Source organism: Barbus barbus, assembly GCF_936440315.1.
Source record: "Barbus barbus genome assembly, chromosome: 7".
NCBI lineage: Eukaryota > Metazoa > Chordata > Actinopteri > Cypriniformes > Cyprinidae > Barbus > Barbus barbus.
Window position 1 is genome coordinate 28,741,345 of NC_136735.1, and position 24,471 is coordinate 28,765,815.

Here is a 24,471-nt window from a genome sequence, read left to right on the forward strand (position 1 = left end):
TGTCAAGCTCCTGAAGTTTGCAGACGACACCACACTGATCGGCCTCATCCAGGACGGTGACGAGTCTGCTTACAGACAGGAGGTTAAGGAGCTGGCTGTCTGGTGCAGTCTCAACAACCTGGAGCTTAACACGCTCAAAACTGTGGAGATGATCGTGGACTTCAGGAGAAACCCCCCTGCTCTCCCCCCACTTACCATCATGAACAGCACCGTGACTGCAGTGGAGTCATTCAGATTCCTGGGCACCACCATCTCTCAGGACCTAAAGTGGGATATTCACATTGACTCCATTGTCAGGAAGGCCCAGCAGAGGCTGTACTTTCTTCGCCAGCTGAGGAAGTTCAACCTGCCACAGGACTTACTGAAACAGTTCTACTCTGCCATCATTGAATCCATCCTCTGCACCTCAATAACTGTCTGGTTCAGCTCAGCTACCAAATCTGACCTCAGAAGACTACGGAGGGTAGTCCGGACTGCTGAGCGAATCATTGGTACAACCCTCCCCACTCTCCAAGAACTGTACTTATCCAGAGTGAGCAAAAGGGCTGGTAAAATCACTCTGGACCCCTCACATCCAGCACACAACCTCTTTGAACTGTTACCATCTGGTCGACGCTACAGAGCTCTGAGCACCAGAACGACCAGACACAGGAACAGTTTCTTCCCTCAGTCAATACATCTCATGAACACTCAATAAATAAACGTAGAACACACAACTAATACATTATCCATTCACCACACTCACTTATTTTATTTTCTCATTTCTAATTTGCACATACTTCACCTGTACATACATAGTCGCCTATATTATATATTATATATTGTGTATTTTTTATTTTTTTTGCTGCTTTGTACATTGGTTATTGGCTATTTCCTGTTATTTTGTTTCATTACCTGTGTCCTGTCCTGTTACTGTCTTTCTGTTGCACTGTGGAGCTTCTGTCACTACAACAAATTCCTTGTATGTGTAAACATACTTGGCCAATAAAGCTCATTCTGATTCTGATTCTGATTCTGATCATTCTCCAGTCTATAGAATTACATTCTAATTCTTTAAAATCCTTTTTTACACTCCATGGAAGAAATTCAAACAGTTTTGGAATGACATGAGAGTGAGTAAAATGATGGTAGAATTGGTATTTTTATTTTGGGCTAAACTATTCCTTTAGGTTTCAAATAAGATTAGTTTCTATACTTAGTTGCTCTGCTTGAGGGTGAAGCTTGGTAAACACACACACGCATCTGTACACACAATTGCATCTTTGTCATAATCGCTCTGATTGAATGCCACAATCCTGAATGCCATCTCTGTCATAGTCACTCTCGTTTGGTCAGCTACACATACATATGGTTGTCACCGGTGGTACGGTTGCTCCCTGACATGTTTTGCCCAGGTTACAGATAAGGACATCAGTTCAGCGCTGTCTATCTTCATCTCTGCTTCTCTGTCTCTGTCTGTCCTATCATGTACGCTGATCTGCTGTCCACCAGACAGGCTGAACATGCTGCCCACATTTCACTGCAATTGTGCAGGCTCAACAGCCTCAAGACATATCTATTGCCAGCGTATATGCAATGTTGCATAACTTCACACACATCTCCAGGGCAATTAAGGTTGCTTGCACGCTTGGGCCCATTTAGGACATTTCTTAAATGGCTCTTTGGGACTATAGGAGTGTAAAAAAAATGAAGTTAAAACATTAAGGTATGGAAATTAAATCAGCATTTTTCTTTCCTCCAGATTTTGTAGTTGTGAGGCCTTGTGTAGGAGGAAAGTTAGGAAGGGAGAGACGAGAGATGATGAAAGAAACCGACAGGGAAAATCTCGACTGCACAGTAATTGCTACTCAGATTATTTTATGTTATGCGCATTTTGGTGTTATGTTTTGGCGACTTGTTTAATTATCGCTGACAGTTAGCTGGCTGATTAATCTCTCACTCTATCTGTCTTTTCATTCGCTCACTCTTGTTCTCTCAGTCTCACTATTTGTCCTCCCTCTAGCGAGAGAGAAAGAGCGAGTATATTCTTCCTCTCTGTGCATCTGTCTGTTTCACTTGCTAACACAATTGCGTAATTACCACTTTCGCAGGCAGCTCGTTTGACTGTGTGCTGAGTCACGGCAGTGACTCACAATTCATATCATTTAGTTCATAGCGCACATATTTCAACTCTCTTTGTGAAAAATATTCAGTTTAATACTTTTCAACATAGCTTAAATATGAACCGTTAAAAAGAACAACATAAAATGAGGATTATCTTAAAATCTTTCAAATTTCTAGCAGAGCTGTCAATTTACCATGTTAATTTAGTGTGATTAATTATAGCAAATGCTTGAAAAGATTAATGCAATTAATCATGCTACTAAACCACATTTACTGAGAACAAGCAGCCTAAAATGAGTAAAGGGTCATTTATTAACTGGACTACCCTAAAAACACTGTTTTTAGTATAAGTTGAAGTACACTATCGCTGTTGTCAGATTTTATTGCTTGTCTGAGATATTGAAACATAATTTTGACAAACAGTTTTGGAGATTCTGTTTTTACCCATTCAAGTTGTTAGGAGCTGTACTTGTATGACTGGAAATAGGATGATTTATGAAATGACAGTAGAAAAACATTTGAATCTTACATTGTATTTATGAGTAGTACAATGGGAATCATGACAATATTAATCAGTATTTCAATACAGATCAGTTTCTTGAGTAAATGTATCTTATGTTAAGGTTTTTATCTATTTAGTAAAGTGACTACTTAACACACTTGAACAAAACTGGTTAAGAAAATGATCGTCTGCTTTGTGCCTTTGTGTCTGTCTTATATGGAGGTGAGTGCCGAGATTGTGTGTGTGAATCTGTCACCACCAAATCCCTGACAGCAGGAAGATACTGTTCCAGATAATATGCTCTAAGCTTTCAGATAATATACCAGAAGCGACTATAGAAAACTAATTTAGTTTGACTTAAAGATAAGTTAGCCTGATGTCCCATATGCTCTTATCTACATTGTTAGTATGCATGATTTATGTTTGGCTGAAGATCAGCTTCCGTGTGTTTCTGTTAATGGCAGATGGTTTTTCCAGCATCTGTACCAGAAGAGTTTCCCCCTGAAATACAGATATAATACAGATTCTTTGGAAATCATTCTCATATGATGATTTGGTGCTCAGGAAACATTTGAAATAATTATCAATGCTAAAACAGTTGTGCTGCTTAAGGTTTTTGTGGAAAACATGATACTTTTGAAAAGATTATTTAATGAGTAGAAAGTAGAAAGGAAAAAAGGCATTTATTTGGAACAGAAACAGTTGGTTGAACATTTAAATGTTATTACTATCACCTTTCATCAATTTAATATGGAGCCCCTAAGGAGACATAATGATGAGAAAATAATAATAATAATAAACAAAATACATAAACAAATAAAAGCATGAGTAATGTCTGCTCACTTGCAATAGAAATGCATTCCCCCAAGTAGTTTTTCCTCCCACCTCATTATTTCCATGAAAAACAAAAGTTTCTTGGGGCAACGCAAAACTTTTGTGAGACAATGCAAAGGCATTAAAATATAATTTTTCCTTCCATCCTTTTGCTTGCCATCACCATGTCCTTCCATAATTGAATGCATACTTGCTGAAATAAATGTTTCATCACAAATTGTCAGCCTAAAGTTATAAAGTTTACGCCAAAGCATTTGTTTGTGTCAAAATGTTCAAAATACTAACATTTGATTTATTTCCAAGTTTAAAACCACATATTTTCAATGTGGCTTTGGACCTTTGCACCACAGTATATATTGGAGTCACTGTAAATGCTACCATGCATTTATGGTCTTTCTGTTGACAAGGAAATTGGGTTGTTTTTGTTCAGTGTGCATTCTTGACCTATGCATTTTCAAGAACCGTTCCTCAGTGTTGGATTTGTATCTATCACACTTTCCTCTATAGTATAAAACCAGACTCATTTCCCCAGCAGTTGGTACCTTTCTGTTCTTCATCCTGTCCAGTGAAATATAAGCATTTGATATGACTGACAGGCTCACTCGGCCCCTAAAGCCTGGATATCGAATATCCCCTGACTTTACCAGAGACTAGAGTGGATCACCCAATGCTGTAAAAGACACAAACACCAGAAGTTGTTTCAAGAAGGAACTCTAAAGCCTCTCTTTCTCTCACTTTTTGCAAAATCTCTTTCCAACACCAAAATAGGTCAGATTGAAGATCGGTGCCAAATATCACAACTTCTTTACTTTTCAAGCATCAGCAAAACAAAAAAAAAAAAAAACTTTTTTAAAACTGCATGATATAAAAAGTACTGACACTGTCAATTTAATACTAGCCAATAACCAATTCTTAAAAATAAATAAATAAAAATCTTCAAGAAGTTCCCTTTTTCTGATAATTAGAGATAATTAATTAGATAATTGTGCTAATTAAAGGATTATCATACCAGCTGTGAATATCTCACATAGTTACATACTAGCGGATGCAGAAATTAGCTTCAAATGTGTGTGTACATTTCTCTGATGCCATACTCGTAACGGAATGAATAAGAATCTCCACTGCGCTGTGAGAGGATCTTTATCGTTTTAAATAGACTTGATCTAGATCCCATATGTCTATTGCTTTGTTTCAACGGGATTCTAACAAGTGGATACTTCAGCTCAGGATGCAACAAGTCAATCCGCCTGGCAAGGAGGAAGTGACATTTCTTTGAAAATGTCTATGAAACAGGAAAAAGGTAATGCCAAGGTGATCTGTAATACTCTATTAGTATTCCCATTCTCAATAGCTGTTGCTTGACTGGTGCATTAGTCAATGAGGCCCAGTGTATCCTATTCCCCCTTCACATACCCTAAAAATATCACCTTCATATAAATGTAACTGAAAACATACTTAAAACTGCAGTCGATATGCCTTTACTCACTGTAATATTCCAGAATTGCCAAATAAATTAATCTGAGAAAGAGCATTTCTGCATTAATATTTCATATACATATTTGTATTGATTGCTGTGTCCAAATTCACTAACGCAATTATATGGAGTGCAGTTTCCCCCTTTCAACTGAGGTCAAGTCACAACATTCAATTTTTGAAACGCTAGAAAACATGTCAATATGCAGCATTCAAGCGTGGATTTTACTGGGGTTCTCATTTATATATGTCTCTGGATTGTTATTAAAAGATGCAGAAACTCAATTTTCTTCAGAATGGTTACCCACTTAAACCCATATTCCTTTCATAATAAGGACTTGCATTCTTGCGTGCATGTTCAAAAGCTTTTTTTTTTTTTTTTTTTTGTGCAGGGATAATTTGATTGCTTTGTGATTTTGAACAGTCACAATTGAATAATCTTTGGCTCTCCTCACTGTAGCCAGCAAAGGAAAGAACATAATCATATTCTACAGTTGCATCAAACATAGCTTTGGCACTTGTAACTGAAAGATGCCAAAATGCGTTCATGCCAACTGAGACAAACGTTCTTATGTGTAATTCCAGTTTTACTGGTTTTGAGGAGTAGCTAAATGTTCTTGGCTGAACAAGCACAATTTCCTGAGTCTTGCCACGTACGGTAATGCTGTAGCTTTTTCTGATGAGAACTGCAAAGCATTATAAGCCTAATATATACAAACTGATGGATTTAAAACACTTAACACCTTTTGATTATACAGAACATGTGCTTATCATATTTGTTTTCTGTAACAAGTATAAAATAATAACTATTATTACAGTATTATTATTATTATTATTATGCTGTAGGTATAGGATTCTTGTGATTTCTATAGGGCTAATGTATACAAACAGATGGATTTAAAACACTCAACACCTTTTGATTATGCAGAACGTTTTTTCCTCTATGTTTTTCTGTAACATCTAATACTACTACTACTACTACTACTAATAATAATTATTACTATTATTATTGGGAATACTATTTAAAAAAACAAAAACATTTTGTACATTATTAAACCACTTAACCCCAGGTAAGAGTAGATTCTTGCATGTATTAAATTACATTATGATTCTTTGCTTTGTTCCACAGTTGCTTAGTTACTATTATTGTGGTTTGTTTCGTTGCAAAGTCCAAACTAATTTTGCATGCTCAAAGCCAAAAGAAAATCACCAGGTGAAGGACTGAGCACAATTAATCCAAAAACATCTGCATGCATTTAACGTTTAACTTTATTTTAAGGAAGAATAAAAAACATCAGACTTTTCTGAGTAGATTTTACGCTGTGGTACCACTACTGATTTAAAGAGTTGCTGTGAGTCCTTATTCTAGCCTCCACTTTACCCAACATTCACTTTAAAGTGCTTATTAGTAATGTTGCTAAGAGTCAGATCTCCACCCCTAGAGCATCACTTTATTCTATCAGCTTCCATTCTATGTACTCCATTTACCAAGTCCTAAGGGGAACTTAAGTGTCAACATGTTTTAAACACAAACACGCTTCAGTGGAGAAACCAGCATAGGTACACTGATTTTTGGCAGCATAATCAGCCGAGCACTTATTTGTCTTGTTAGGTAGCTATTTAACAAGATATAACAAGCGATGCATAACACTGTACCCTTAACATCCCAATAATCCCAACACTGTCTGTTTTGTGTTTGCGGCTGAGTCATCATGAGCTTAGTTATCCAGTCGTGAAAATGCGAGGTAATGAATGAATGAATGAATGATGCATTTATATAGCGCATTTATTGTGTATTGCCATACACCCAAAGCGCTTTACAATCATGTGGGAGGGTTTCTCCTCAACCACCACCAGTGTGCAGCATCCACTTGGATGATGCGACGGCAGCCACAGTACAACAGCGCCAGTGCGCTCACCACACACCAGCTACAGGTGGAGAGGAGAGTGTGATAGAGCCAATCAAGTGGATGGGGATTACTAGGAGGCCATGACTGATAAGGGCCAGTGGAGGGAATTTGGCCAGGACACCGGGGTTACACCCCTACTCTTTACGAGAAGTGCCATGAGGTAAGAACATGGTTTCTCATTTCATATTTGTACACGCATACCAATCAGATTTCTGATATAAAATCGGGATGCAAATACACACAATTACGGCTTTTTACAATTCTGTAAGACACATTAGCATTATCTAGGCAATATGTCCTTCATGTATCTGAAGATTACTTCAGGAATTATTTTAGATTTCACTGCACATAATATGATTATATTATGTGTCATTTTCTACATTACAATTGAAAAGGTTGAAAATGTATAGGCTTAGCTGCTTTTGTGTCTGTGAGGGTGACGGGACATTAACCTAATCTTGATTGCTCCGAACAAGCCATGCTTAGTGAAGTCAAATAATTGAATCGTCTGCTTAGAGATTTGTGAAATAATCACACTTTTCCTTTGCTGCTCCTTCTGGAGCGGCATGAGGGGAAAAGACAGATGTGACATGACTAATAGAATATTGTTGATTAAACACAGCATGCGTGTTGAAAGAAGGAGATATGTACGGAGTTGACAAATTCATGTTTCTACTAAGGTTGTCACTGAAAGCTACAATTTTCTAACATAGCTGACACTACTAAGAAAAATTACTCATTCACCATCTGTCATCATTTTCACACCACATATCCCATATTTCAATAACTCAAATATGTGACCCTGGACCACAAAACCAGTCTTAAGTCGCTGGGGTATATTTTTAGCAATAGCCAAAATACATTGTATGTGTCAAAATTATCCGTTTTTCTTTTATGCCAAAATCATTAGGATATTAAGTAAATATCATGTTCCATGAAGATATTCAGTGAATTTCCTAACCTAAGTTTATATCAAAACTTATTATTTGATCAGTAATATGCATAGCTAAGAACTTTTTGCACCCTCAGATTCCAGATTTTCAAATACTTGTATATTGGCCAAATATTGTCCTATAACAAACCATACATCAATGGAAAGCTTATTTATTCAGCTTTCAGATGATAGAACATCTAAAAATTAAGTAGAAATCTAAAAATAGACCCTTATGACTGGTTTTGTGGTCCAGGGTCACATACAGTTTCTGTATTGAGCAACCCAGGATCATTGGAAATACATGGCTGTTGTAACATTTCTGCAAAATGATAATTATCTTGCATATTGCACCTATCTGATAGTGTCAACAAAAGCAAGCATAAGATAGACTATGCCATTTTAGCCTTTGAGCGCTTTTATCGTTTCATTGGGCTCATACCTGAGCGTTCTGCATTGCAAGTGCAGTGTACCGGGTTAGCTGCCGAGCAAGTTTACTATTCAAGAAAAGCCATACATATAGATCTGGTTATCTGATGCAAATGGGAAAATGTATTAGTTTACAAGGCATGCAAAAATGTTTTGAGGTTATAACATATTGTTGTGCAAGTAACTGTGTAAAAATAAGTCTTTATTAATCGATAATACACCCCTATAATCATCAATTGTGTAAAAATGAATCAAATTTGTTGGTGGTTTATTGTCACTAGTGTTTAATTTCAGCAGGAAACTGCAATGAGTTGTATATATAGCTACGTTTTTGGAGTTTCTGTAGGGAAAAGCATTAGTATATAAATTGCAGTAGCGTGTAATGAATCATATCATGAACAAAATGAGCAATTATTAATGCATGACTCTAACTCTCTTGGAATGCCTGTGATTTCTGACGATGGTTTTCCCTGCATCATTTTATTTTATTATGTCTCTGTATGTAGGCAGAGACAAATACTATAGAACAGGGGAATTGCTCACAGTTACTATTAACTTCAGCTCCATCTCGGCTATGTCTCTGATCGTTTCACATATTCTTTTAATATTATTGTTATTTATTTATTTTTTTTCAACATACTCTGTTATGTCCAATCTTAATTACTCCTTGACAAAGAGGCTTACTTTAAGTTAAACCATTTCAAGGAGAAAGAAAACAAAAACATAATGTATAACGCTTCTGTCTGTCTGAACTTCCAGATTTTTAAGGAGTATGAATATATACCTTGACGTTCACCTCAGGACTTTTTTTTGGACTTGAAAGCCCATCATAATGTTTTTGCTGTAAATAACTATTTAAATCAAAGTAAAAATGCTTGTCTTTCTATATTTAATTGCATCAAATTGTTGCATGAGATACAAGGAGCAGAGGGAGGGCCATCCACGGATGCAGAGACATCCGAAACATCCTGAGTGGAAGAGACAGATAGATTGAGTCATTTGGTTCTGTCATTGTGTGTAGCAATTAGTTACAGATTTTGCATTCAAATCTGAGTTATAGTAATAGAGACAAGTACACACACACACACACACACAATCTCTCTCTCTCTCTCTCTCTCTCTCACACACACACACTTGTATGGTCATACACTCAAATTGCAGAAATGTTTTTTGTCCAGTTTTGGACTGGGTTTATTCACAAGGGCTGCTTGAGATTACAATGAGAAATATGAGCCGAGCGCACCCAAGGAGCCATTAGCAAGATCCTAATGTGTTAGCACAGATGCCTATAATTTTATTCATGCCACCGCCGCTTCCTGGGGAACACACACAAAACAAGCCACTATTTGTTAACCATAAAATGGGACAGCATCCAGCAGATAAACTGCTCTGTGTGTGTGCGTATGCAACATTTCTGCTTCACCTACAGCAAAGGTTAAGGAAACACTGAATCAGAACAAGATTTCAAAACATGAGTGAAGCTTGCCCAGGCGGAATTGTTTTCCAGTATGTTGCTATTCAGTTGCTGTGAGTGTTTTTAATGTGTTGCTATGCAGGGCAGCCTATGATGGGTGGGTGGCTTTTTTTGTATACGCTTTAGAGTTTTTCAGAATTGTTGGTAAGTAAAGGTATTCAAAGTTTTTAGTCAAGTGAATTGCTTGAAGACCTGGAGGGCAAAACATCCATAGAACTGTAGCACAAGCCTGTCAATTTTTCATCTGTTTCCAAGCCACAAATATTTATTGAAAGTGAAAGTTTACCCATTTGCAATCCATTTAAAGTGCCTGCTGCAATATTTCCATCACTAAAATGTTAATGTGACATGTAAACTCTGCTGATCACTGATTGGCCGGAGAGAAATTGTCACTGCCTGCGTCATTGAACTTGCGGCATGAAACACAACAGACCCGCTAGATTTAAATCCGTACAGCTAGCGCACTTTTGGCGCTTTTCCACTGCATAGTACGGCACTGTACAGTTCAGTACAGCTCAATTTTGGGGGGTTTTCCACTGGGTACAGTACCTGGTACTTTTTTAGTACCACCTCGGCCGAGGTTCCAATCGAGCCATACCATTACTAAAACGTGACGTGTAAACCCTGCTGATCACTGATTGGCCGGAGAAAATCGTCACTGCCTGCGTCATTTTAACCCTTTTTGTTATTTTTTCGCATCGTTTGAACTTTTTTTTTTGGTGTTTTTTTGCGTCATTTGAACTTATGGCACGAGACACAACAGACCCACTAGATTTAAATCAGCACAGCCAGCAAAGGATCGAGCGCAACTGTTTTGAATGAGCACACCTTTCTTTTAACAAACAAAAAAATGGCTGTTTCGTTGTGGGTTGAGGAAGTACGGACTGTCCTCTCGTGATAGCCAAAGAGCGGATCCAGTGAGAGCATGATGGAGTGATGCAGAATTAAAAACTTTTTCAGGAGTCACGGCAGTAGAAGCGGCGCAACTATAACGACACGTGAATAATCCCGCCCACTCTAAAGCGGTACTAAACTGCAGTGGAAACGCAAACCGAGCCGAACTGAGCCATTATGTGCCGTTCTGAACCGTGCTGAGCAGAGTCGTACCATGTTGAGGAAAAGCACGATTAATTTCCCAAAATATCTGAACTTCTTAAAATTGCAGTTAAATTCAAATTCTTACTTCTATTTGAAAATGAGCCAACTCTTACATTCTACATGTTCTACATTAATAAAATAATGCAGCAGTTTTCAACTTCAGTCCATTTCCATTTCACTTTTGACTCATGTCTTGAACACAGCTTACTTAAGCAGCACACTGATCAACAAGCACTTGTTTCACTGCGTTAAGTGTGTCATCCAGACCTCAAGAGACATCACTGAGGATACCTGACTAGAGCACAAAAATATTCATGCAGTCTCCCGTCTGCCTGTGCATGTGGGTGTCCCTGAGCTTGTGACAGGGGACTCGCTGTTCTATAGGCCAGCATAATGTATACATTAAGAGTGGCAGAGAGAAAGAAAATAGCGGAGGAAGAAGTCATGAGCTCTCCCAGCCAAGGGAACAGTGGGTTGCCATAGAAATTAGAGATAGAGAGAGAAAGAGAGAGAGAGGTAGAGAGTTACCCATAGCAACAGAAGCTTCAAAATAGCAGTGCCGTGTCCTGCTCGGGCAAGCAGAGCGGACTGCAGCATTTTTCCGAATTTTCTTTTCCTCCTACCTTCTTTACCGCATCCCCCTTTTCTTCTATCACCTCTCTGTCAAGGAAAAAGTGAGAGAGGGTGAGAGGTGGAGATGAAAAACTCATAACCTTCATATCTTATCCTGCATTCACCAAGCTTTTTTTTTTTTTATCTTGCTTCTTTTCTCAAATGTAATTTTTGTAAAAAAAAAAAAAAAAACTGTGGCGGTACTGTGGTGGAACCTGGATTCGAGTGTATCTCAGAGTAAAACAAGGTATTTAGCAAGAAAAAAAAAATGTGATATGAGCCTTTTTGGTGTAATGAACTTTTATTTATAACGTGAATTGATTGGATTGTGAAAAGTGGGTGTTACATATCAGAATGGAGCCAGATGGCTGGAGGGAGGGATTGAAAAGTTGTTTCAGTTATTATATTTTAATTAAATATACATATTTTTTTTTAGAATAAGTACCAGTGATCCATGCACATTAAGACCAGTAACATGCATTAAAAAAGTAAATAGGAGCTATTTGAATTGGGATTTGAATTTCAAACTGACTTTAGAGAGTTTATCCACAGGTGACTATAAAGACACAAGTTTCATGACTCAAAGAGCCCACTTCCTCCCACTGATACACTCAATGCCACGCTTCATCTCCATGATGTGACAATCCATGAGGTGTCAGACAGAATGACCAGACAGCTCCAAGAGCTGAACTCATTAGTGGATACGGAGTCTCTCTTCAGAGATACCAGAGAGCGACAGAGAGAGATGAATTGCATTGTTGAAGGAGAGAAGGGAAAAAAAGTAATCCAAAGCATCATAGCACATCAATTGACACGCACAGTACTGCAAATGAGAAAGCGCAATAAACAACTGCCTCAGCGAGTGAATACTGCACCCGGACTCTTGCCTTGGAATACTGATCACGCTGCCTGTGAACAGCCCTTGTGTGCATTTCAAGTGCCCCAACTCCATGAAAAGATGCTATGTTTTTCCTCCTCTCTCCTTCAGCCCTGTTATTCATTTTTAGTTGTCTTCACTTTTTATATTTTATTTCAAAAGGGAATACTTTTGATGTCAAGCCAAACCAGTGCTTCTCTTCAAACCACTAAGAAGGAGAATTTTGTATTTTTGTAATATTTTGTATTTTATATTGTTAATGTTATTTGTTAACTAATTAATTAATTTATTTATTTATTTATTGTAGAAAAACATTGTACAGGTCCTATCATGCTTTTGATTATTTTTTTTATTTTTATTTTATTCTTTTTAGAGGCATATGTCGTTAGAGATTTACTAAAATAAATGTCGGGTCCAACTCCAGAAATGTTGGATGTGAATTTGTCTTTTTCTGACAAAAATGACCACAGGCCAGAATGATATTGACACAATATTGATAAAATTAATATATATATATATATATATATATTATATGCAGTGTCCGAAAGTAATTTTATTTTGTGGTTTCAGAATCTTACTACCTGAATTCCAAAAATGTTGAGACGTTTTTTAAATTTGAATAAAATGAAAACTAAAAGACTTTCAAATCACATGAGCCAATATTTTATTGACAATAGAACAGAGAGAACATAACAAATGTTTAAACGGAGACATTTTACACTTTTATCCACTAAATGAGATCATTTCAAATTTGATGCCTGCTACAGGTCTCAAAAAAGTTGGCACGGGGGCAACAAAGGGCTGAAAAATAAATACATTTTGAAAAGATTCAGCTGGGAGAACATCTAGCAACTAATTAAGTTAATTGACATCATGACCACAGGCCAGAATGATATTGACACAATATTGATAAAATTAATATATATATATATATATATATATATATATATATATATATATATATATGCAGTGTCCGAAAGTAATTTTATTTTGTGGTTTCAGAATCTTACTACCTGAATTCCAAAAATGTTGAGACGTTTTTTAAATTTGAATAAAATGAAAACTAAAAGACTTTCAAATCACATGAGCCAATATTTTATTGACAATAGAACAGAGAGAACATAACAAATGTTTAAACGGAGACATTTTACACTTTTATCCACTAAATGAGATCATTTCAAATTTGATGCCTGCTACAGGTCTCAAAAAAGTTGGCACAGGGGCAACAAAGGGCTGAAAAATAAATACATTTTGAAAAGATTCAGCTGGGAGAACATCTAGCAACTAATTAAGTTAATTGACATCAGGTCTGTAACATGATTAGCTATAAAAGGCATGTCTAAAAGGCAGAGTCTCTCAGAAGTAAAGATGGGCAGAGGCTCTCCAATCTGTGAAAGAGTATATAAAAAGATTGTGGAATACTTTAAAAACAATGTTCCTCAATGTCAAATTGCAAAGTCTTTGCAAATCTCATAATCTACAGTGCATGACATCATCAAAAGATTCAGAGAGACTGGCGAAATGTCAGTGTGTAAGGGACAAGGCAGAATAACTTTTTTGGAACTTTTTCGGGCCCTCAGACAACACTGCACCACTCATGGGCATGATTCTGTCATTGACATTACTAAATGGACCCAGGAATACTTCCAGAAACCATTGTCGGTAAACACAATCTGCCGTTCCATCTGCAGATGCCAACTAAAGCTCTATCATGTAAAAAGGAAGCCATATGTGAACATAGTCCAGAAGCGCCCTTGTGTCCTGTGGGCCAAGGCTCATTTAAAATGGACTGTTTCAAAGTAGAAAACTGTGGTCAGACGAATTCAAATTTGACATTCTTGTTGGAAATCACTGATGCCTTACGATCAAAGAGGATGTTATCATCTAATGCATGTTATCAGCATTCAGTTCAAAAGCCAGCATCTCTGATGGTGTGGGGGTGCATAATTGCATATGGTATTGGCAGCTTGCATGATTTGGAAGGCACAAAGGTATATATAGTGAAGTGACATACGGCCAAGTATGGTGACCCATACTCGGAATTCGTGCTCTGCATTTAACCCATCCAACGTGCACACACACAGCAGTGAACACACACACACCGTGAACACACACCCGGAGCAGTGGGCAGCCATTTATGCTGCGGCACCCGGGGAGCAGTTGGGGGTTCGGTGCCTTGCTCAAAGGCACCTCAGTCGTGGTATTGAGGGTAGAGAGAGCGCTTGACATTCACTCCCCCACATACAATCCCTGCCGGCCCGAGACTCGAACCTGCAACCTTTGGATTACAAGTCTGACTCTCTAACCATTAGGCCACAACTTCCCCAGAAGGTTTTAGAGCAACATATGCTCCCCTCTAGATGACGTCTATTTCAGGGAAGGCCTTGTGTATTTCAGCAGGACAATGCAAAACCACATACTGCAGCTATTACAACAGTATGGCTTCGTAGTAGAAGAGTCCGGGTGCTGAATTGGCCTGCCTGCAGTCCAGATCTTTCACCTATAGAGAACATTTGACGCATCATTAAACAAAAAATACGTCAAAGACGACCATGAAATCTTCAGCAGCTGGAAACCTGGAAAGCTTTGGTCCCAAAGAATGGGACCAAATTCCAACACCAAAAACTCATAAAGTCAATGCCCAGACGTGTAGAGGAGATGCTACACCACGGTAAACATGCCCCCGTCCCAACTATTTTGAGACCTGTAGGAAATGAGCTCATTTTGTGCATAAAACTGTAAAATTCTCAGTTTAAACATTTATGTTCTACTGTGAATAAAATATTGGCTCATGTGATTTGAAAGTCTTTTAGTTTTAATTTTATTGAAATTTAAAAAACGTTCATACATTTCCGGAATTCAGGTTGTAAATATTTCTGAACTATTTGACATCATAATCTGCTTAATTCCAGGTTAAATTGCATTTTAAATCACAGATATGGGGTGAATTCAGGTCAATCGGTACAATTTTTGCTATTGAGATGACTCAATAGAATAGGAAAAATGTCCCACTTAATTTGAATTCACACTACATGCAATATATCATATATATTGATGGTTCTTTGGGTGTGAATATGGACATTAAACAGTCTGTACCAGTGAAAGTATTTGCCTGCATGTATAAAAAGAGTCAAATGCTCCAACATTTCATGCTTTTACAAGCAAGCCATAATTTCCTCACTTGGTTGCATTTATTTCATCATTACACAAAATGTTTGGCACTGTACACTCTTAGAATAGTCTCTGCCTCTTCATTTACCTCTCTCACAAACTTTTACTTTCACAACCAGCGAACACTCGTATGATCTCACAGTAATCATTTTCATTTGAGGATAGCTTTGCCTACACAGCAAAGCTTGCTTTAACTCTGTATGACTCTAGTAGGATTACCATTGACTTAATGTAGATTAATGTTAGAGAGAGCGGGCTGTGTCGACACATACCTCGCTATATGTTACATTCTATAGGCTGAGCAGTCATGCAGGCAATTTATATGCTAACCAAGTGGACTCTGGAGAACTCTTCTGTTTGAGAAGCTCAGACATGGTGGTGCTGCAGGTGTTTGACTAAAGCAGGGAAGTGTTTGAAGTGACAACTGTATAAGTGTACTGTTAATGTGGATCTTTTAGATTCATTTGCATGTTACAGTACAGTATGTGGTAAGTGTGGCTGTCGACTGATTAAACATTGTAATCAACATTTCAGTACATCAGTATTTGGTGAGAAAGGCCCCCAAATAACATTTCTGAAAGAAGTCTCTTATGCTTAACAAGGCTGCATTTAATTGATCAAAAATGCAGTGAAATGAATATGAATATGAATACATACATGCATGTGTGTGTGTGCGTATATATATATATTTTGCACACAAAAAGTATTCTCATTGCTTCATAAAATCACGGTTGAACCACTGATGTCACGTGGACCATTTTAATGATGTCCTTACTACCTTTTTGGGCATTGAACATGGTAGTTCCCTTGCTGTCTATGCAAAGTCAGAAAGCTCTTCATTTGTGTTACGAAGATGAACGATGGTCTTACGAGTTTGGAATAACATGACAAAATTAATGACAGAATTTTTTTTTTTTGGGTGAACTATCCCGTTAATGCTAAATATTGAATTGAAAAGTCAGATTTTGATGGGAATGTATAATATATTTCAATATGTTAAATATAATTTAATATTGTTTTTTATTTTAATATAAAATATTTTAATACTTTTTCTACTTTTTACTTCTAAAGAGCCCATACATCCATCAATTAATTAATTAATGCAGTCATGCTATTGTTCAGTCCATTCAGCCATTATGAAATATATTCATTCTTTACAAACATTTGCCAGCAGGATGGCCACACTATATAGGATTATGAGAATGGTAGCATACGTGAGAGCGAGAAAGCGGTGCTTGGCCTGGTATCAGTTACTTCCATTGTTTTCCGTGCGAACAGGATTACTGTGTTATGATATACAGCCTTGTCACCTCATTCCTTCTGAGCTATTCATAAAGCGCTACCTCTTTCTCTTTACAAAATGCACACACACAAACACAACTCCCATTCACAAATATCCAACAGCAGCATCTGTTGTAAAGGCCACCCATATTTTGATCGCTCTACTTGGAAATGATGAACAACGACAGTAATCGCAATGGAAAATGAAATATTTGATTCACAGTAATTGTTTATCAAATATTAAGTCGTATTTTACAGCATAGCAAGAAGTAAACTGGTGTTTATGTATTGTTATCTGAAGACATTTGATACCCTGACCTATAATTATGCTAGAAAATAGTAGCAGTAAGTGTTCGTGTGGGGGAATAAACTCAGGAGCAGTTTCTGGGAAAATATGAACTCTTTAAATGGTGGCTCGCAATGATGTCCTCTCAGCTTAGCTGCTGGTTATTCATTTTTTTGTGTGTGTGTGTATTTGCATTATTATTATTTATTTATTTACTTACTTAACTCTCAATCTTTTTGAACTCTTTCATCATGAGAAGAAAGATAGAGTGAGAGAGGAAGAGCTAACGGAGATGCTTCGTCTTGTCCTGATTCATTTTTCATAGGCTATTGATCATTATTTTTACACTTTTCTGTATGGGAATTTGCATAATTATTCAAATGTTTGCTGGTGCTGTAGGTTAGAAGAGGAAAAATAAAGATTGGCTTTGAGGGAGGGGCTGTTTTTGCAGAGCGGAGTGCAGTAGAGGAGGGGGGGTCTGAAGGTTGTGTACAGTTATTCATGTGTCAGCGTGCAATCGTTGGAATTGATTTATGTATTTGTGTTTTTTTTTTTCTCTAAAGGAGCTGGGGCATGATGGGATCGGACTGCTGTAGCTAATTCATTTCAGCTGCATCAAACTGCTAGAGAGAAAGCAAGAGGAGTCTTTGTCACTTTAGCTTAACTTTTGCATTAGCACGTTTATGTATTGTTGATAGAGAGAGAGGGCCCCGCCAAAACAAATAGCATGCATGCTAATCTGTGCTACTTTGGCCTGGTATAAACATGTGGTTAACCAAATTAGCTGGTGAAGCTTGTTGACCAAAGTAATATTAGCTGTGTTAAGCTACTTGATGGGAACACCATCATTCAAAATCCAACATTGGTTGTTTACTGTATGCTAATATGTTTAGCAAAGGAGGTGCTAATCATGCTAAAAACAGATTGTTTATATTGTATATTAGTTTTTTTTTTTTTTTTTTTTAATGAATTAGTCTATTACTTTAGCAAAAATGCATTAAATTTGTCAAAAGTGACAATAAAGATATTTAAAATGTTGCAAAAGATTTATATTTTGAATAATTGTTCTTTTGAACCATCAAATAACCAAACAAATAAAAAATACAAGGGTACTTAAAAAATTATACTCTTAAAAATGCTAGGTTGTTTTAAGCCAACTTTCAGTCAAATATGGACTAACCCAACTTTTGGTTTAAAAATGTAATGTAAATATTTAACCCAACAGCTCGGTTAGTCCATATTTAACCCAAAGTTGGGCTGAAACAGCCCAGCATTTTTTAGTTGTTAATGCTCTAATGTTCTTGAGCACCAAATCAGCATATTAGAATGATTTCTAGAAACCAGCCACCATATTCCAAACACTATTTTAGCTAGATTTCCAGCAGAATTACCATGCATAACCTTATAAAGTGATTTTATTGATATTAGTCATTGTTCTCGCTGAAGTGAGTTCACTGAAGCTGAATAATATAACACCATGTGGTCCATTTTAGAATGTGATGGCCTGTTTCAAAGTGGCACTATAAACTAAATAAAAGAGCCAGCTTTTCAACAAAACATCATGCTAATGTCAGCTTCAAGGTAACCGAGATGATGCCGTGTGCAGTTAATTTCAATAAAACGTCAACTGTAGTACATACAACCCTGTAGATGTGTTTTCCCACGCCACACTTCAGCCTCAGAATACTGCTATTGCTTTTGAGATGAGAATAGTGAATGGTGAATATTAAACATATTGAATGAATCTTTCAATAAAAACTGCTGTTCTGAACTATTGACCATATCCTCCGGTTATGCAGAGGAAGGCCTTTGCTGAAAGCTATGGTGGGTAGGTGTATTATTGTCTTTCTGCAGTTGTAGTTGATGTAATGTTCCTGTGAAAGCAGATTTTGAAAAATAAACAAGAAAATCCTGAGCATGACACGAGATTAGAGGAGAACTGTATTGTGGCTGAGCGAGCGCTGGACTGGGGAGGTTTTGACCGTATGTGTTGGAGTGTTTATCTCCCGCTTCTGCACGAGGAAGATGAGGCGGTTTCTCTCCCTGCCTCTTTCTGCCTCTCTTTGATTAGATGGAGCCCTGAGCTCTTCCTCCCAAACGCTGCATATTCCACAAAGGCGTTTTACATTTTTAATGAAATTAAAAACATGTAAAGAGAGCACTCTTTCTTTCACTGTCTGCCGCTCACAACTACTTTGCTCACTAATCCGCTGCTGTGGAGCCTTCGAATCCTTCCTGATGTTTCCCCTTGTCTTTCCTTTCCCCTCGCTTTCTTGCTTTCTCATGTGAAATTTTTTTTTTCCCGTTTGTGGCAAGCTCCCGTTCCTCACAGCCAAAAACTGCTCTTTTTTGGAAATGTTTATTTAAAAAAAGCAATCATGTAAACAAGTGGGCTTGTAGTCATGGACAGTTGCTGGTTTGAATGTGTGCTATACATTTTGTGATGTGTCAGACATTCATATACTAGGACATGTTTTCAAAGAGTTTTGTTTTGTGGGGAAGTCGTGGCCTAATGGTTAGAAAGTCGGACTTGTAATCCAAACGTTGCGGGTTCGAGTCCCTGGCCGGCAGGAATTGTAGGTGGGGGGAGTGAATGTCCAGCGCTCTCTCCACCCTCAATACCACGACTGAGGTGCCCTTGAGCAAGGCACCGAACCCCCAACTGCTCCCCGGGCGCTGCAGCATAAAATGGCTGCCCACTGCTCCGGGTGTATGTTCACGGTGTGTGTGTGTTCACTGCTGTGTGTGTGCACGTTGGATGGGTTAAATGCAGAGCACGAATTCCGAGTATGGGTCACCATACTTGGCTGAATGTCACTTCACTGTTTATTGTCATTATTTGTATTTATTTATTTTTCCCCCAAATGCAGTTCTAGTTAAAGGGATAGTCACCTAAATATTAAAACTTTGTTTGCTGATTATTTTATTTTGTATGATATTTATTATTATTATTCATTTATTTATTTGAAATAATATAAAATAAAATAAAAAATCCTTTGAAATTAAGTGTTAAAAATAAAAAGTGACAGTAAAGATATTTATAATTTTACATAATATTTTTCGATACATAAATAAATGTAATAAATAAATTCTGTAATAAGTTATTTTGAACTATTAGAATGATTTCTGAATGTAGTAATGGATACTGAAAATTCAGCTTTGCCATCACAGGCAAAGCTGTCTAAATCTTATTGACTCCAAACTTTTTGAATAGTGCATGTGAATAATGTTTTTTTTTTTTTCGCATGTTTATTTTTATTTTTTGGCTACTTGCGAGGTTAACTCTGGCTTGCTTGTTGGTTAGAACTCAATGACAAGGGAAATGGTTTAATTTAAAGAAAAAATATTTATTGTGGTCACACTCTGCTGGGTGTGATTCTGTTATAATTAGCTCAATTCGATTGTAATTGGTCTTTGTTCTCTAAAACAATAACACATTAATTTTGGAAAATTGCAATGTAGCTGTTGCTATTTGTTTTTTTAACAATCAGCTGCAGCAAATGAGGAAGAGAATATTCAAAGGTATCAGATACCATGGTATCAGATAGTAATGCCATGGTAATTCCACATTCATGTACCATAGTATTTACATGGTGCTCCCAGGTACCAGATTTTGGTACTACACATTTCAAAATATCTTCATTTATTTTCCTTTTGAATGAATGAATGAATGAATGATGCATTTATATAGCGCTTTATTGTGTATTGCCGTACACCCAAAGCGCTTTACAATCATGTGGGGGGTCTCTCCTCAACCACCACCAGTGTGCAGCATCCACTTGGATGATGCGACGGCAGCCACAGGACAACGGCGCCAGTGCGCTCACCACACACCAGCTACAGGTGGAGAGGAGAGTGTGATAGAGCCAATCAAGTGGATGGGGATTACTAGGAGGCCATGATTGATAAGGGCCAGTGGAGGGAATCTGGCCAGGACACCGGGGTTACACCCCTAGTCTTTACGAGAAGTGCCATGGGATTTTTAGTGACCACAGAGAGTCAGGACCTCGGTTTAACGTCTCATCCGAAAGACGGTGCTTTTTGACAGTATAGTGTCCCCGTCACTATACCGGGGCGTTAGGACCCACACAGACCACAGGGTGAGCACCCCCTGCTGGCCTCACTAACACCTCTTCCAACAGCAACCTAGTTTTTTTCCCAGGAGGTCTCCCATCCAGGTACTGACCAGGCTCAACCCTGCTTAGCTTCAGTGGGCAACCTGTCTTGGGCTGCAGGGTGATATGGCTGTGGCACCTCTTGGGTGCACCTCAGTTATATTGATAAAAGTGTGGTGAAATTACACTTATTTTTTTCCTCCTTGCTTTTGATAGCATCTAGTGCAGCTGACCTTCATGTAACCTGACCTCTCCAACTTACGTCAACTTGTTCTCTTCCTGTACCAATAAACCATTCTTTAAAAAGCTTTGTTTTCAGTTTTGCACTTATACCCCTGTATACCTCAGTTTCATTTATTTTTCTGAATAATTAAGATAATTTGTATGAGTAATTGTCCAGTCTGTGGAGGTTTGTCTTGCACATACACAAGTGTCTAATGTGTAATCTAACTTTTGTGGGTACTTAAATTGCTTTCTCCCATTCATTTCAAGAAACAAATGCTTTAATAAATAGTCATTTAAACCGATTGTAACACTCTAGTTCACATATTCAACAAATCTACATCAAGAGTACATCGTTTTTGCTAAATTTATTCAGGACATGCTGGTGCAATTATAATGTAACACTAGACATTTAAAAAAAATGCTTCTTGTTTACATGTTATACTTCGTATATACATTTTTATTTAGCTTCAGTCTTAGCCTGTCAATCTGTACATTAGTAGAGGTGATTTTTCAGTGACCTCGCAAAACTTTGCGTTCTCTCGCAAAGATGTTTGCGTTCCCTCGCAAAACTTGAGAATGCAAAGTTTTGCGAGGGAACGCAAAAATCTTTGCGAGAGAACGCAAAAGATTTAAAAAATATTTTTTCCTCCCACCCCAAATTTTTTTCACCCACCCTGAAATCTTTCCACCACCATGAGTTCTTAGGGTCTCCGTACAATGCTGACATATTTACAGTATTTAATGTACAATACTGATGTATTGATGACAACTAAAAAATAAATTTACGTAAGAACAACTTTACAGACTTACAAATTTATGGGTTAAAGGGTCTAAAATTGAAATCACTTATCAATACTCTGATGCTGACAAGATGGCGCCGCTGATGGCAGCTATTGTGCGTTGCTCTCCAGTGTTTGTACTGTTTTTGTTTGTTTTTCCTGTTTTTTGTTTTTCGAATACGATCAGTTTTACCAGGGAGGACCTGCTGAACATTCAGCAGAACACACCACAAAATCTTCTACCGGATTTAGATTTTTCGGACGTTTTGCTGGACATTGTAGTTGGCGGAGCCGTAGCTCTGGTCAAACGCTACAGGAGGTGCAGGCGGGGGAAGTGAGCTGGCACGCTTGTGAAGCTCAGACAGTGTGGATTTCGAACGGCGTTGCCTAGCATCCATCTAGCGAATCTCCGCTCTCTACCCAACAAAACGGATGAACTCCTTTTGCTCTCCCGGATAAATAAGGATTTTTCTAACTCTGCTGCTCTGTGTTTCACGGAAACCTGGCTAAATGGCGACATACCAGACAGCGCGATTCATCTGCCTAATTTCACGCTGATCAGAGCAGATCGCGTCGCAGAATAAACGTGGAAATCGCACTGCGGCGGGACGTGCTTTTACATCAATGAAAGGTGGTGTACAGATGTAACTGTGTTAAAGAAGATGTGCTGTTCAGATCTAGAAACGCTCTTCATTAACTGCAAGCTGTTCTATTCGCCGCGGGAGTTCTGTTCGTTCATTCTCGTGAGTGTCTACATTCCTCCGCAAGCGCACGTGAGCACAGCTTTACAGAAACTCGCTGATCTGATCACAGACACAGAACAACAACACCCGGACTCTGTTTTAATCATTCTCGGGGACTTTAATAAAGCAAATCTCTCCCGCGAACTGTCAAAATACAGACAGCATGTTACATGTCCCAGCAGAGACAGTAATATATTGGATCACTGTTACACAACAATAAAGGATGCATATCACTCGGTTCCACGAGCAGCTTTAGGACTCTCTGATCACTGTTTGGTTCATCTTATTCCATCCTACAGGCAGAAACTTAAATCTGCAAAGCCTGTATTAAGATCTGTTAAAAGATGGACTAATAAAACAGAGCGGGAATTACAAGCCTGTTTCTCTCTCACTGATTGGACTGTTTTTGAAGCTGCTGCCATCGACCTGGACGAGCTCACAGAGACTGTAACATCTTATATCAGTTTCTATGAGGATATGTGCATTCCTAACAGGACTCATCTAATCTACAACAATAACAAACCATGGCTCACTGCAAAACTCATACAGCTCCGTCAGGCCAAAGAAGATGCTTACAGAAAGGGGGACAAAGTCTTGTATAAACAGGCCAAATACACACTGCAAAAGGAGATCAGAGTGGCAAAGAGGAATTATTCTGACAAGCTAAGGAAAAAAATATCTTACAGGGATCCTGCTTCAGTGTGGAAAGGAATGAAGTATATCACCAGTTACAAGACACCATCCCCCAGCACTCTGGAGAATCAACACCTGGCAGATGACTTGAACGAGTTTTATTGTCGTTTTGACAAATCACCCCACACCCGCCCTGAACACCTCTCCACACAACCATTAACACCTCCAGCAACTCCTCTCTCCCCCACACCTACAATTCAAATCAGCGAAGAAGATGTGTGCCAGGTCTTCAGGAAGAATAAAAGAAGGAAAGCACCAGGCCCAGATGGTGTGTCACCAGCCTGCCTAAAAATCTGTGCTATCCAGCTGGCCCCCATCTTCACACAGATCTTCAACAGATCACTGGAGCTGTGTGAAGTCCCCTCATGCTTCAAACGCTCCACCATCATCCCGTCCCAAAGAAACCCAAAATTACTGGACTTAATGACTACAGACCTGTGGCCCTAAGGTCTGTAGCCATGACATAATTTGAAAGACTGGTTTTGACTTATCTGAAGGACATCACCGGACCCTTACTGGACCCCCTGCAGTTTGCCTACAGAGCAAACAGGTCTGTGGATGATGCAGTCAACATGGGACTGCACTTCACCCTGCAGCATCTGGACAGACCAGGGACTTATGTGAGGATCCTGTTTGTGGACTTCAGCTCCGCTTTTAACACCATCATCACGGAAACCCTTCAGAATAAACTAACCCAGCTCTCCGTCCCCACCTCCGTCTGTCAGTGGATCACGAGGCTTCCTGACAGACAGACAGCAGTCTGTCTGTCTCTCCCCCCACTCACCATCATGAACAGCACTGTGACTGCAGTGGAGTCATTCAGATACCTGGGCACCACCATCTCCCAGGACCTGAAGTGGGATATTCACATAGACTCCATTGTCAGAAAGGCCCAGCAGAGGTTGTACTTTATTCGCCAGCTGAGGAAGTTCAAC

At 38.3% G+C, this 24,471-nt stretch overlaps 1 protein-coding gene across 1 annotated transcript in view; it reads left to right on the plus strand.

The window, feature by feature from the left end:
* Positions 1-24,471, plus strand: part of LOC306873308 (zeta-sarcoglycan-like) — a gene marked incomplete at both ends in the record, with an annotated part of 264,934 nt that overhangs the window by 91,928 nt on the left and 148,535 nt on the right. The gene's annotated exons all lie outside the window — the stretch shown is intronic.